Source organism: Rhincodon typus, chromosome 6 (genome assembly GCF_021869965.1).
Source record: "Rhincodon typus isolate 14 chromosome 6, sRhiTyp1.1, whole genome shotgun sequence".
NCBI lineage: Eukaryota > Metazoa > Chordata > Chondrichthyes > Orectolobiformes > Rhincodontidae > Rhincodon > Rhincodon typus.
Genome location: NC_063337.1, coordinates 65,664,720 through 65,678,508, shown reverse-complemented (window position 1 = coordinate 65,678,508; position 13,789 = coordinate 65,664,720). Strand labels below are relative to the sequence as shown.

Below are 13,789 nucleotides of genomic sequence, written 5' to 3'. Positions count from 1 at the left end.
GCTGTGTTCATCCAGCCCTGCACCTTGTTGAATCTGTAGTTAATTGGTCTCCTGACTTCGGATCTCAACTGTTATAAAATATAATAGTCCATTTTACTATATGTTTTTAACCAATAGATCATGTCCTTCTGGAAGCTTTCACAACTCTTTCAAGTTGTCAACGTATGTAATTTTTCTGGAAATAGTATCTAATTTCATAAAGACTTTTTCCTCTTCTCCTTTCTGTCCTGTGTCCCCTTCCCACTATGTTCAATGGACACCTTCTCTCACTGGAAATCTGAGGAAGGGCAACACCCAGTCAACTTTCAAGGAAAAGGAAGTTTCCATTGTATGTTAGTAGAGAAAAGGCAATTCCAATGTTTTTGTCAGTTTTTTTGTCTAGTACACAATCTCTGCCATGGATCCATTCTGAATTGAATGTGCAATCTGTGATTCAAAGAGAGGAAAGATATGAGTTACATTAGTCTTTTAAATGAAAACTAGTGCCCCTCAAATTACATTCATTCACAGATAACAAAGTGTGGAGCTGGATGAAAACAACAGGCCAAGCAGCATCAGAGGAGAGGAAAGCTGACGTTTTGGGCCTGGACCCTTCTTCAGAAATTCACATTCATTCACAGCTCTTCTGCTTGTAATGACAAAAACAAAAGCAAGGTACTATTCATGCTGAAATGCTGAATACCGCGAGACGTATTTGTAGAGAGAAAAGCAGTTAGTGTTTTAGTTTGTATTTCATTATCATCAGAACTGACAAAAATTAGATATGTAACAGGCCTCGAACCTGAACAGAGTCAGGGAAATGGAGGGAGATGTTCAAAAGAAGATTCATCAGGCTGGAAATATTAACTCTTTTCCTTTTTCTTCAAATGTTGCTAGAATTGCTGAGTTTCTCCAGCATCTGTAGTATTTTGCATTCATTTCCAGCTTTTATTAGAGGGAAACATAACGATGTGACGAGTCTTGAAGTATCACTGACCAAAACAGCTGGTCCAACTTAGACAAAATAATCTTGTCTTGAGAAGGTAACGTCCTAGTGTGAGTACTTACTGATGGTGTTGGGGATAGCAAGAACTGCACGTGCTGGAGTCCGAGACAACACAATGTGGAGCTGGAGGAACACAGCAGGTCAGGCAGCATCAGAGGGTAGGAACATCAACTTTTTGTGTCGGGACCCTTCACAACTGGGGAGGGGGAAGGCAGCTGGGAAATAAATAGAGGGAGGGGATGGGCCTGGGGAAAGGTAGGTGGGATGGTGATAGGTGGATGCAGGTAGGGAGTGGTCATTGGGATAGATGGGAGGGAAGATGGACAGATTGTGTAAGGTCAACGAGGCAGGAGGGAGGATAGGTGGGGCAGGGGAGAGATAGGTGGGGTGGTGATAGGTGGATGCAGGTAGGAGGTAGTGGGGATTGGTCAGTGGGATGGGTGGAGCGGATAGGTAGGAGAGAAGATGGACAGGTTGTGTCAGGTCAAGGAGGTGGAAATGAGAGGGAGGTTTGGATGTGGGATGAGACCAAGAGTGGGGAGATTTTACAACTAGTGAATTCTATGTTTAGGCCATCGGGCTGTCGGCTCCTGAGGGGGCAATATGAGATGTTGCTCCTCCAGTTTGCATGTGGTGTCATAGTGGCACTGGAGGAGGCCCAGGATGGACAGGTCATCAAGAAAGTGGGAGGGGTAGTTAAAATGGTTGGTGACCAGAAGGTGTTGTCAATTATTGTGTACGGAGTACAGATGCTCCACGAAACGGTCCCTGAGTCTGCACTTGGTCTGACTGATGTAGAGGAGGCCACATCAGGTGCAATGGTTACAGGAGACCAGGTTGGAGGATGAACTCCTGTCGGATATGAAAAGTTTGCTTTGGGCCTTGAATGGAGGTGAAGTGGGTTGTGAGGCATAAATCTAGTAATTTCACGGTGGTGTCCTTATTGATGTTGTTGGTGTCCTGGGTTGTCTGCTTACTTGATTCGTCTAGCAGTGTGGCAATTGTTTCTTTGGCTAGGTCGATGTTGAGGCAGTTCCAGAGATGGAGAAGGAGAGGTCCAGGAGTGGGGGTAGGTATTGAAGATGGTCTAGGTGAATTTGAGGTTGGGATGAAAAGTGTTAGTAAAGTTGATGAACTGTTCAGGCTCCTCATGGGAGCATGAGGCAGTTCCAATACAATCATCAATGTAACGGAGGAAGAGGTGAAGGATGGTGCCGGTGTAACAAGCGGAAAAGGGACTGTTCCACTTATCCTACAAAGAAGCAGGCATAGCTCGGATCCATACAGGTGTCTATAGCCACCCCTTAGGGTGTAGGAAGTAGGAGGAGTTAAAAGAGAAGTTGTTCAGGGTAAGGACAAGTTCTATTAAGCAGATGAGGGTGTTGGTGGAGGGGGACTGGTTTGTATCTTAACGCACAACCTATTTGGAATAAGGTGGACAAACTGATGGCGTCAGTCGAGGTAAATGGATATGATCTCATAGCTATTATGGAGACATGGTTACAAGGAGATTGGAACTGGGAACTTAACACTTAAATATTTTACCTTTCAGAAAGAAAGGCGAAGAGGAAAAGGTGGTGGGGTTGCACCGTTCAAAGAGATGAAACTTGGACAGCTGAGAGTCCACTTAGATGGAGGTAAATAACAGCAAGGGAAAGAAGACATTGGTAGGAGTTGTGTTTAGCCACAGTAGCCACCCTGTTGAAAATGATATAAATCAAATTATACGATTGTAAAAAGAATAGAGCAATAATTATTGGTGACTTTAATCTTGTTGATTGGGTCATTCAAGTTGGAAAGGATGGTTACAACAGCAATTCATAAAGTACGTATAGTTTCCAAGAGTATTATTTCATGGAGCCAACAAGCGAATAGACTATCTTGGATCTGATAATGAGAATGAAGTAGGTTTAATAAATGTCCCCAAAGTAAAAGATTCCCTTGGAAGAAGTGATCATAACATGATAGAATTTAATATTGAGTATGAGAAACTTGGGTCAGAAAATATGTGTTTAACTTAAATAAAGGGAATTACAATAAAATAAGGATAAAATTAGCTAAAGTAGACTAGGCAGATAGATTAGAAGGAAAGATGGTAAGCAAGCTGTGACAGGACTTAAGGAGGTTTAAAAAAAATTCCAAGTAAGTAGGAAAGATTCTAAGAGAGGGATAAACCTTAGCTATCTAAGTAAGTTAAGGAAAGTATAAAGTTGAAAGAAAAAGCATACAAGGACGCAATAGTTAGTCATAGCTCCTAAGGCTGGGATAAATTCAGAATCTAACAAAACAGGATGAGAGACAATAAAGAGAGAGAAAATAAACTACAAGGACAAACTAGTGAGGAATATAAAAAGTGACAGTTAGAGCTTCATTTATATAAAGGAAATGGGAGATGTAAGTAAGCATCAGTCCCTTACAAAATGAATCTGGCGAGATAGTTATGGGGAGCAAGGAAATGGCAAAGGAATTAAGCAGATATTTTGCATCAGTCTTTGCAGTAGAAGATATTTATAAAATTCCATTAATATTAAAGCGTACATGGGAGGAATTAAGTACTATCACTAGAGAGGTGGTATTAGACAAATGAATGGTGCTAAGTCTGTGGAACATGATAGCTTGCATCCTAAATAAGTAGCTTCAAAATAATGGATGCATTGGCAGTAACTTTCCAAAATTTCTTGGATTCTGTTTCAAAATCTCCCCACCCGCAGCCTTTTCCCATGACCAATCCTCCCTCTCATTCTCGCCTCCTTGACCTGACACAACCTGCCCATCTCTCTCCCAGCTATCTGCTCCTCCCACTTCACTGATCAATCCCTACCACTGCCTACCTGCACTCACCTATTACCATCCCACATACCTTCCCCAGCCCCACCCTTCCTCTCTCTATTTATTTCCCAGCTCCCTTCCCCCTCCCCATTTATTAAGGAAAGGTATAATTTCTTTGGAGACAGTTCAGAGAAGGTTAATTTGGAAGATCCCCGGTATGGAGGAGTTGTCTTATGAGCAAAGGTTAAATACTCACTAGGGTTTAGAAGAATGAAAGTCTTATTGAAGCATATAGGATTCTTAAGGGACTTGTGTATATTAAGGCTGAGACACCAAATTCTTGATCAGTAGGGGAATCAATAATGGGAGAAGGGCAGGAAAATGGATATGAGGAATGTCAGATCAGCTGTGATCCTTTTGAATGCTAGAGCAGGCTCGAGTGGCCAAATGGACTACTCCAACTCCTATTCGTATTTCATGTGGTCTTTTCTCATTTCGAGGAAAATTGGAGGAAAATGCTTTCTCCAAGAGGATGTTCAGTATCTGGAACCTGGACGGATAGTAGAAGCAGAAACCCTCAACAGTTAAAACCTGCTTGAAAGTGCATTTGAAGTGCCATAATCTGTACAGAAACAGAGAAAGAGCTGAGTATAGTTGTGGTGGGCTCAGAGACTCTGACTTTGATATTCTCAATTTTAATTGGAGGAAATTTCTGCTCCGGTATTGGATGTGGGCAAGGTAAAAAACAAATCATAAGAAAAGGATGGGTCATAAGTGATGAGGTCAATGTGTTATCAATGTATCAAGAAATCTGAGGGACCTTTGGATTGTATCACTGATTAACACATCGATTAGAAATATTAAGAAGGCATGGTAGACCCTCGGGGTACCAGAGGTAACTGTGGAAGCTTCTGTCATTACAATTTAGTAGATAGGATTGGAAGTAGATACAAGTGGTTTCTAGACAGTGCTAAGAGGTTTTGGAGGAGGATGACTACCAAACAAGAACACTGAAATAGTAGGAATTGCCGATGCTGGAGAATCTGATACAACAAGGTGTAGAGCTGGATGAACACAGCAGACCAAGTAGCATCAGAGGAGCAGGAAAGCTGACGTCAGCTTTCCTGCTCCTCTGGTGCTGCTTGGCCTGCTGCGTTCATCCAGCTCTACACCTTGTTATATAATAATACTGAAAGATTGTTTAGAAACATTGAGAGAAACAAAAAAAGTAGGAGCAGGAGCAGGTCATTCAGCTTTTCAAACCTGCTCCACCATCTAATTTAATAATGGCTGATCATTCTGCTTACTCCGCATACCCTTTGATCACTTTAACTCCAAGAAGTATATGTAACTCCTTGTTGAAAACATTCAATATTTTGGTCTCAACTTTGTGGCAGAAAATACCACAGGCTCACCACTCTCTGGATGAAGAAATTTCTCCTCTTCTCAGATCTAAATGGCCAACCCTGTATTCTTAAACTGTGACCCCTGATTCTGGGCTGCTTGATCATCAGAAACATCCTTCCTGCATTTATCTTGTCAAGTACTTTTGGAATTTTATAGGTTTCTATGAGATCTCCCCTCATTGTTCTAGATACTAGATCATGGAAGATCATAGAATCCCTATTATGTGGAAACAGGCCCTTCGGCCCAACAAGTCCACACTGTCCCTCAGAGCATCCCACCCAGACCCATCCCTCATAACGCACGTAATCTACACATCCCTGAACACTATGGGCAATTTAGCGTGCCCTATCCAGCTAACCTGCACATCTTTGGACTTGCCCCACTGATCAGTTTATTACTACTTTTTGGTTCCGGCCATCCCATGTGCTTTAATTTTACATGCTGGTCTCTTTCAAAAGCCTTCTGAAATTCCAAGTGAACCACATTCACTGACTCTGTCTTACTATCTCAATTAGTTATGTCCTCAGAAACTCCAGTTGTTTTGTCAAGCGTGTCTTCCCTTTCGTAAATCCATGCTGACTTTGTCCAATTCAGTCACTGTTTTCCAAGTGCTCTGATTAAATGTTTCACAATGGAATCTAGCATTTACCCCACAACCAATGTCAGGCTAACTAGTGTATAATTCCCTGTTTTCTCTCTACCTGCCTTTTTAAATAGTGGGGGTCCATTAGTTGTCCTCCTGTCCATAGGAACTGTTCCAGAGCTAGTAGAATCTTGGAAGATGACCACCAATGCATCCACTTTTTTTAGGGCCACTGCTGGAAAACCTCTGGGATGTAGATTATCTGGCCTTGGGGATTTCTCAGCCTCTAATCCTATCAATTTTCCCAACACTGTTTCCCTAATAATACTGATTTCTTTCCATTCTTCCCTCTCACTAGACCCCAATGTCTTTGTGACATTATTTGTGTCTTAATTTGTGAAGATGGAACCAAAGATGTGTTTAATTGCCATTTCTTTGTTCCCCGTCTTAACTTCCCCTGATTCTGACTGTATGTCCAAGCCCTTCGTGCTGTAATTTCTGATTTTGGTTAGGCCATTGCAGTCTATGACATGCATAGAAACTTGACTTTTCGAACATGGGGTGATTAGAAAGATTGCAGTTTGAAAATTGCCTCGTGGTCAAGGACTTCAGAGAGGAAAGGGATGGATTTTCAAGATGTAATGTTTTGTAAGGATCAAAGTTGGATCAAAGGGCTCAAAGTTAGATTGTTGGAGGCATGTGGGATGTAGAAATTGATAGATATGAAAGCTTGAGAGGAAAGATGACTGCACAAATTCTGAGCAATCATGCGGATGAAGAAGGCAAGTTGAATTGCCAGAAATTTAGTGAAAACTGGATTGAGAAAGCAGTTGGTCTCATGGTCAAGACGACCTTGGATAGGACACAAGGAGAGGTAGAGAAACCAGAGAAAGATTTGAGTTTAAGATTTGGAATTGGAGTAAGTTTGATGTGGTGGGATGCAGAAAACAGGATGTTTTAGAGCTAAATGGTTTGTTTCATTCTTAGTCATAAAGAAGTTAATTAGCTCCTTGCATGTAGTAGATATAGCAGGAGAAGGGTTTTAGCTCACTGGTTCTCATATTGGTAGAACCCCTTGTCAAATTGGTTAGTAATCATGGACCCCACCAATCTAAATTATAACACTCAATTGTCGAGTGAATAATAATGATTTCAAGAAAACAGACATTTCCTTACAGGTTTCATTACGATGGGTGTGCTTGTTTCTAACCACAGAAATTGTATACCCTTCGTGCAACATTTGTTAATGCAAGTAATAAATTGTTTTTCACTCCAAGATAATCTGGTAGTTCATCTTCATAGTGTTAGAGCAGACGGTGCCATGGGCAGGCTTGTATTTTTGTACTCATTCTTAGTTATGTAGTACTCGTATAGTTAATAAAACTCTCTACTTTCGTGGAACAAGACTGAACTCACTTGGCACCCACTATTATCTTTGGCATCTGCGTTGTGATTTTCATGCTCTTCTCAGTGCACTCCCCTCCAGTTTGAGAGCTCACTATGCTGCACTTGTGGAGACTATACTATACTCTTGATGTCTGAGTTGTGCCAAGCCCACCACTAGCCATCATCCTTTGTTCACTCTTGACCACACAACCCTGGGCAGCCATTTGTCTGTTGTCCATTGAGGAGTTCTCCATTATTTTGCAAATCTCTCCAGACCCAAATTTGACATGCACTGTTTTAATTGATAGGTGGTAGTGGGGAAGAGAATCCAGGGATAATCTTGGTGGTACAAAAACAGGATTTGGTGGAAAAACAGGTCTGGCACCATTTGTGGAGAGAAAGCAGAGTTATCGTTTTGGGTTCAGTGATCTGTCTTCAGAACTTTGAGGCCCAAGGTGATCCTGGAGTAGTGACTAGATTTTGGTAGAGTTGAGATGAGTGTGATATCGTCAGCTCTGCCAATGAATATCTAAACCAACTGTCTAGCATAAACATGTGAATTTGCATCTCGTGTACTTAAGGCAGGTGTCTGCAACTTTCAGCTCCAGCAGAACTTCTCATATAGCTTCTGTCTTTAACAATCTTTAGAAATCTGGAATTAAGAGTCTAATGATGACCATGAATCCATTGCCAATTGTTGGAAAAACCCATCTGGTTCACCAATGTCCTTTAGGGAAGGAAACTGTCATTCTTACCCAGTCTGGCCTACATGTGACTCCAAACCCACACCAATGTGGTTGACTTTGAACTGCCCTCTGGACAATTAAGGATGGGCAATAAATGCTGCCTAGCCAGTGTGCTCTCTTCCCGTGAATGAATAAAGAAAAAAAATCAAAGTCAATTTGGTAATTGTATAGCTTATTTCATTTGTTAAACTTGTGTTAGCATTTGTACATAAATAAAAATCATTCACTGAACAAGTTCTTCTTGAAAACCTTAAATATTGTTCGACTATATCTTCTAGTTGTCATTATTATTGGCATTTGAGAAATATCATTGAAGGTCTTGATATTGTGTTATTGACTAAATTCGAAAATGGCATCTCATGATAAAGATTTATGATGTATAATCATTAATAGCTTAATTGCTTATTTACTTAAACACGTAATAGCTTTTTCTGTTAGCTAATGCAGCACAATGTTCTGAAAGTCCTCTTTGGTGGATTCTATGAAGTCAGTTTGGAGGCTCAAAAAAGTGTCTTGGCTTAGATGTGGCATGAATGGGAGGAGACAGGAGCTTAAAAAAAAGCAAAAGCTAATGGAAATAATAGGCTTGGCTCAGAGTGGCAGCCAAAATGCACATCCAAAATGGATTTGGATAACTCAGGATTGGTGGAGTATTAAAGAGACCTGTCGTGGTCATAAACATGAAAAGGCTTTCTTTGATCCAGCTGCCTTAAATCAAATAGATGAGGAAATAGTATTTAAGCTCAGATTTGCAAATGATCACTGAGTTATAACAACCTTCCATAGCACTTCAGCACTCCAGCTAGAAAGATTCTGGAATTCAGCAGAAGCTGCCCTTTGTATAAAACATGCATTTTCCCTCTCAGATTTGGTACCTTAAAGCTGACTTTTGGTGTGTGCTGATCTCCTGATGTTTTCCTGGGTTAAGGTGTCTGAGCTATTTGGAGCACTCGTAGTGCTGCAAAACCTGCAGATTCATTTTCTGAAGAAGAGTCCAGACCCGAAACGTCAACTTTCCTGCTCCTCTGATGCTGCTTGGCCTGCTGTGTTCATCCAGCTCTACACCTTATTATCTGCAGATTCCTTTGTTGTCCAGAAATACAGAAGAGGTATCTTTTTCAAATTTACATAGAGTTCAAATCACAGTTGAAATATTGTTTTGGAAACTTTACTCATCGGAATGCAACATTGATTCAGTATAACTAGGCTTTACAGTTTGATAACTATTGATCTGTACTCCTTTCTTAAGCATACAAACAGGAGGGGTTTAAAACATTCCCAATTACAACTCAATGTTTCTACCACTCAGTCAGATTTCCATCCACAGTGACTTGAGTTATCTTGACCATTGTTGTGAAATTATTAATTATCTTCCTACACCTGTTGGACGCTAGTAATTGTGTTCACTGTTACAGTACTTCCCACCATGTAGCTTGGACTTATGGCCTTTCAAAATTCAGGTCCAACAGTCTTTCCAAAGTTTCTTCAGCTAGTAAGACAATTTTACAGATGTATTTGTGAATGTGGGAGCACTTCCTGCTGCCGATTTTGCTTGAGGTTGCTGCTTTCGTTTGTAGTGAGCTGCTGTCCAAAAACAGAGGTACTGCCACAAACAAAAGTATTCGTACCATTCAGCAGCATTCTGTTACCGGTGCTAATCCAATGGAAAGCATTTTACTGCTGCTAGCTTTGTCACACCACAGATAAGGTCTAGAGAAAATCAGTAGACTAGAGGCAATCGTGTGGTTAGACAGAAATCCCACTCCACAATTAATCCATAAATTGGAGTAAATTCTAGGCTAAATACATCAAGAAGCTTCTCCTTTCTTCAATGGAAAGTAAATTTGATATTGATGGAGCGAAAATATCAATTACGATTCCTCTTTTTTGAAAATTCATTTTCCTGCTGCTGAAAATGTTTGTTTGGATGGGTACACAGTCAAGTTTAATTGTAATTTTCTTCTCACCTTGAAGAGATGCATTGCAATTTTAAGTGTAGAAAAATGTTGAGGAACTGCTATGTAAGCAAAATAATAAGTGGATCTTTTATGATTGCACTCACGTATCAGCCTCTGTCTTGGGATGAGTTGTGATAAGGAAGGAAGTTGTAAGAAAACAAAAGGAAAATTGTTGTAGTCTTGGAGTACTTCAGCATTCAAAGTTAATTTGACTTGCTCTAGACTTGCTCGCCGAGCCGGTGTGTTTGATTATAGACGTTTCATCATCCAGCTAGTCTTGTGCGTTTGATAATCAGGAAGGTGTTATCTACATAGCGGATCCAGAGTTTGGGTTGTATAGTGGGGAGCGCTATCCGTTCTAATCTTTGCATCACTTCTTTTGCTATCGTTCCTGATATTGGGGTTCAGTTGATTGTTTGACTATACGGTTGTTGAGAGGTGAAGTGGGTTGTGAGGCACAGATCCAGCAGTTTCAGGCTGCTGCCCTTGTTGATGCAGTTGGTGTCGTGGGTGTCTGCCTACCAGGTTCTTCCAGCAGTGTGGCAATTGTCTCTTTGGCTAGGTCAATGTTTATGGATGTAAATAGTGCTATTACGTCAAAGGACATCATTATCTCACCCTCTTCTATTCTGGTGTCCTTGATAATGTTGAGGAATTCTTGGAAGGAGTGGATGGAGTAGGTAGTGTTGTCCACTAAGTATTTCAGTTTCCATTGTAGTTCTTTGGCTAGTCTATATGTTGGCGTACCTGGTAGTGAGACAATAGGTCTCGGCGGACCCCTGGCTTGTGTAACTTAGGGAGTCCATATACTTCCTACATGAATGCCTCAGAAAACAGGTGCTACCACAAAGTTTAAAATATAAACTACCTATCAACAATCCACAGGCATGGAGAACAGCTGCACAGAACGGCTGCAGAATGTTAAGGGTTATGATGAATGATGCCAATAACCACCTCCACAAATATGAGCAGGATACACTGTGCCAAAAAACTCTGTACTCCAACGCAACCAACCAAGAATGGACAACCACACTGGAACAAGCCATCACCATACAACAACAAAAGACCAGAATAAAGAAAAGAATAGCCTTACAAGAAAAACTATCCAAACTTGCCCGCAACCATGACACAGACAATACAGAAACATGGATTAAGAACATCTCAGACCGACCGCTTACAGATGCTGAGAAGACCGTCCTAGTACATGAACTGAATTATAAGTACAAAGATGCCAAAAAACTGACTTCCTGGCTGCACTGGAATTGACACTAAAGAGCAACAGAATCACAGAGGAAATACAATAGTCCATCAGACAGATGATAGTCCCAATACTTAGCAGAAAAGATAAGTGGAATACATTTAACACAGAAGAGAAGAAAGCCCTAGAAAGATTCAAGACAGACAGAAAAATCATAATCTTACTGGCGGACAAAGGAGGCATGATGGTAATCTTTAATGGAGCCCAATACATCGAGAAAGCTAACGCATTACTCGCAGACACCAACACCGATGTCGATAGATGCAACTGCACAGTTAGAGAACTGGATTACAACGACCCTGAAGAAATTACACAACTCCAGGAGATGTCAGCAAGACAGACTACCAAAAAACAAAGCCAGAAGGATCCAACACCCCCTGTTTCTTTGGACTCCCTAAGGTACACAAGCCAGGGGTCCCCCTCAGACTCCAACATATAGACCAGCCAAAGAACTACAATGAAAACTGAAATGCTTAGTAGACAACACTATCCACACCATCCATTCCTCCCAAGAGTTCATGGAATCATAGAATCCCTACTGTGTGGAAACAGTCCATTCGGCTCAACAAGTCCACACCATCCCTCCAAAGAACATCCCACCCAGACTCGTTCCCCTAATTTCCCATGTCTAACTCACCTAACCTAAACATCCCTGAACACTATGGGCAATTTAGCATGGCCAATCCACCTACCCTGCACAACTTTGGACTGTGGGAGGAAACCGGAGCACCCGGAGGAAACCCACGCAGACACGGGGAGAATGTGCAAACTCCACACAGCTCGAGGGTGGAATCGAACCCGGCACTGTGTCCCTGGCACTGTGAGGCAGCAATGCTAGCCACTGTGCTGCCCTCAAATTCCTCAACATCCAGAATAGAAGAGGATGAGATAATGATGTAACAGCACTATTTATATCCATAAAAAATGACCTAGTCAAAGAGACAACTGCCACAGTGCTAGACGGATCAGGAAGGCAGACACTCCACGATATCAAACAAATCAACGGAACATCAATGGGATCCCCAATATCAGGACTGATAGCAGAAGCGATAATGCAAAGGTTAGAATGGACAGCACTCCCCGTTATCCAACCTAAACTCTGGGTCCGCTACGTAGATGACACCTTCGTGATTATCAAGCTCACAAGACTACAAGAAACCCACTGACACATAAACAACATTCTCACTGGAATAAAATTCACAAAAGAAGAAGAAAACAATAACTGACTACCTTTCCTAGACATAATGGTAGAACATAAGAACAACAGGAAACTCCAGATCAGCATATACAGGAAGACCACCCATACGGACCAGATAGTTAATTACACCAACAATCACCCCAACACCCATAAACGGAGCTGCATCTAGACATTATTGAAATGAGCCACAGCGCACTGCAGCAACCTGCAATTGTGCAAAGTGGAATAGGAGCACTTATACGGAATTTTTAAGAGGAATGGATATCCAAAAAGCACAATTCGCCCTTACCTCCATGGCAGACCACAACAAAAAGACACGCCACGCCAGACACACTAGTCACCCTACCATACATCAGAGACGCATCAGAGATGACCACAAGACTACTCAGACCCCTAGGTTTCAGGGTAGCTCACAAACCAACAACCACCCTGCGACAGCTACTGACGAATGTAAAATGTAAAGAATTCCATACCCACAACCAATAAAACTAATGTTATGAAAAATACTATGCAAGGACTGTGAGAAACATTATATAGTCCAAACTGGAAGAAAAATGACAATAAGGATACACAAACACCAACTAGCCATCATGAGAGACGACCAGTTCCCACTGGTCTCAATACACGGACAAAGAAGGACACAAATTCGACCGGGACAACACATCCATAATAGCACAAGCCAAACAGAGACACGACAGCGAATTCCTGGAGGCCTGGCATTCCAACCAGAACTCCATCAACAAACACATTGAACTGGACCCGATATATAAACCACTGAGAACCAGAAACAGTGATGCTAACCACCCCAGCAAACCGAAGCATATAAATACCAAGTGGGATAGAACACCAACACTTCACCAGAGGTGCACTGATGATGTTACCTAGCAGGGTGATGAAACATCTGCAATTAAACACACCAGCTGTTCAAGCAATTCTACAACATCATCCATAACACGAACTACAGATCTTCTCAAAAATTTTGAATTCGACATGTTCATTGAATTTTTTTGGTAGTAGGGGATTTACCAAAAATTTAGGAACATTAACAGTTAATATTTTACTTTGTATATCTGCTGGAAGTAGATTTTTTTGTGTTAGCAAAGAAGTTATTACCATATATAATTGTATAAAAGTCAAGTTTTTTAAGACAAAATGTCAGCAGTTAAATTGTACATGAATAATTCTTTAGAAGGATTTTGTGCTTAAGGGGGCCCCCCCTTGGCCCTGTCCTGGAGCAATGTTTCCTGCTCCTGAAGACGACATTCTTCTTGTTGCTTCCCTCCCTCTCACTTGTCACTTCCCTGGCCACACTGGTTGATGTATCCTTCCAGGTTCATTCAAGGAATCAAAGAGATTTCATCATGAAAACAGGGCTAATTCCTGAAAACAAAATAGAAATTGCTGGAAACCCTCAGTAGGTCTGGCAGCATATGTGGAGAAAAATCAGAGGTAATGTTAGCTTTGATTTCTTGCCACAGATGCTGCCAGACCTACTGAGA

The 13,789-nt window shown here is 41.4% G+C and overlaps 1 protein-coding gene across 1 annotated transcript in view; it reads left to right on the top strand.

Annotated features, from left to right (window-relative positions):
- Positions 1–13,789, top strand: part of abcc4 (ATP-binding cassette, sub-family C (CFTR/MRP), member 4) — a 458,391-nt gene that overhangs the window by 111,735 nt on the left and 332,867 nt on the right. The window lies entirely within an intron of this gene.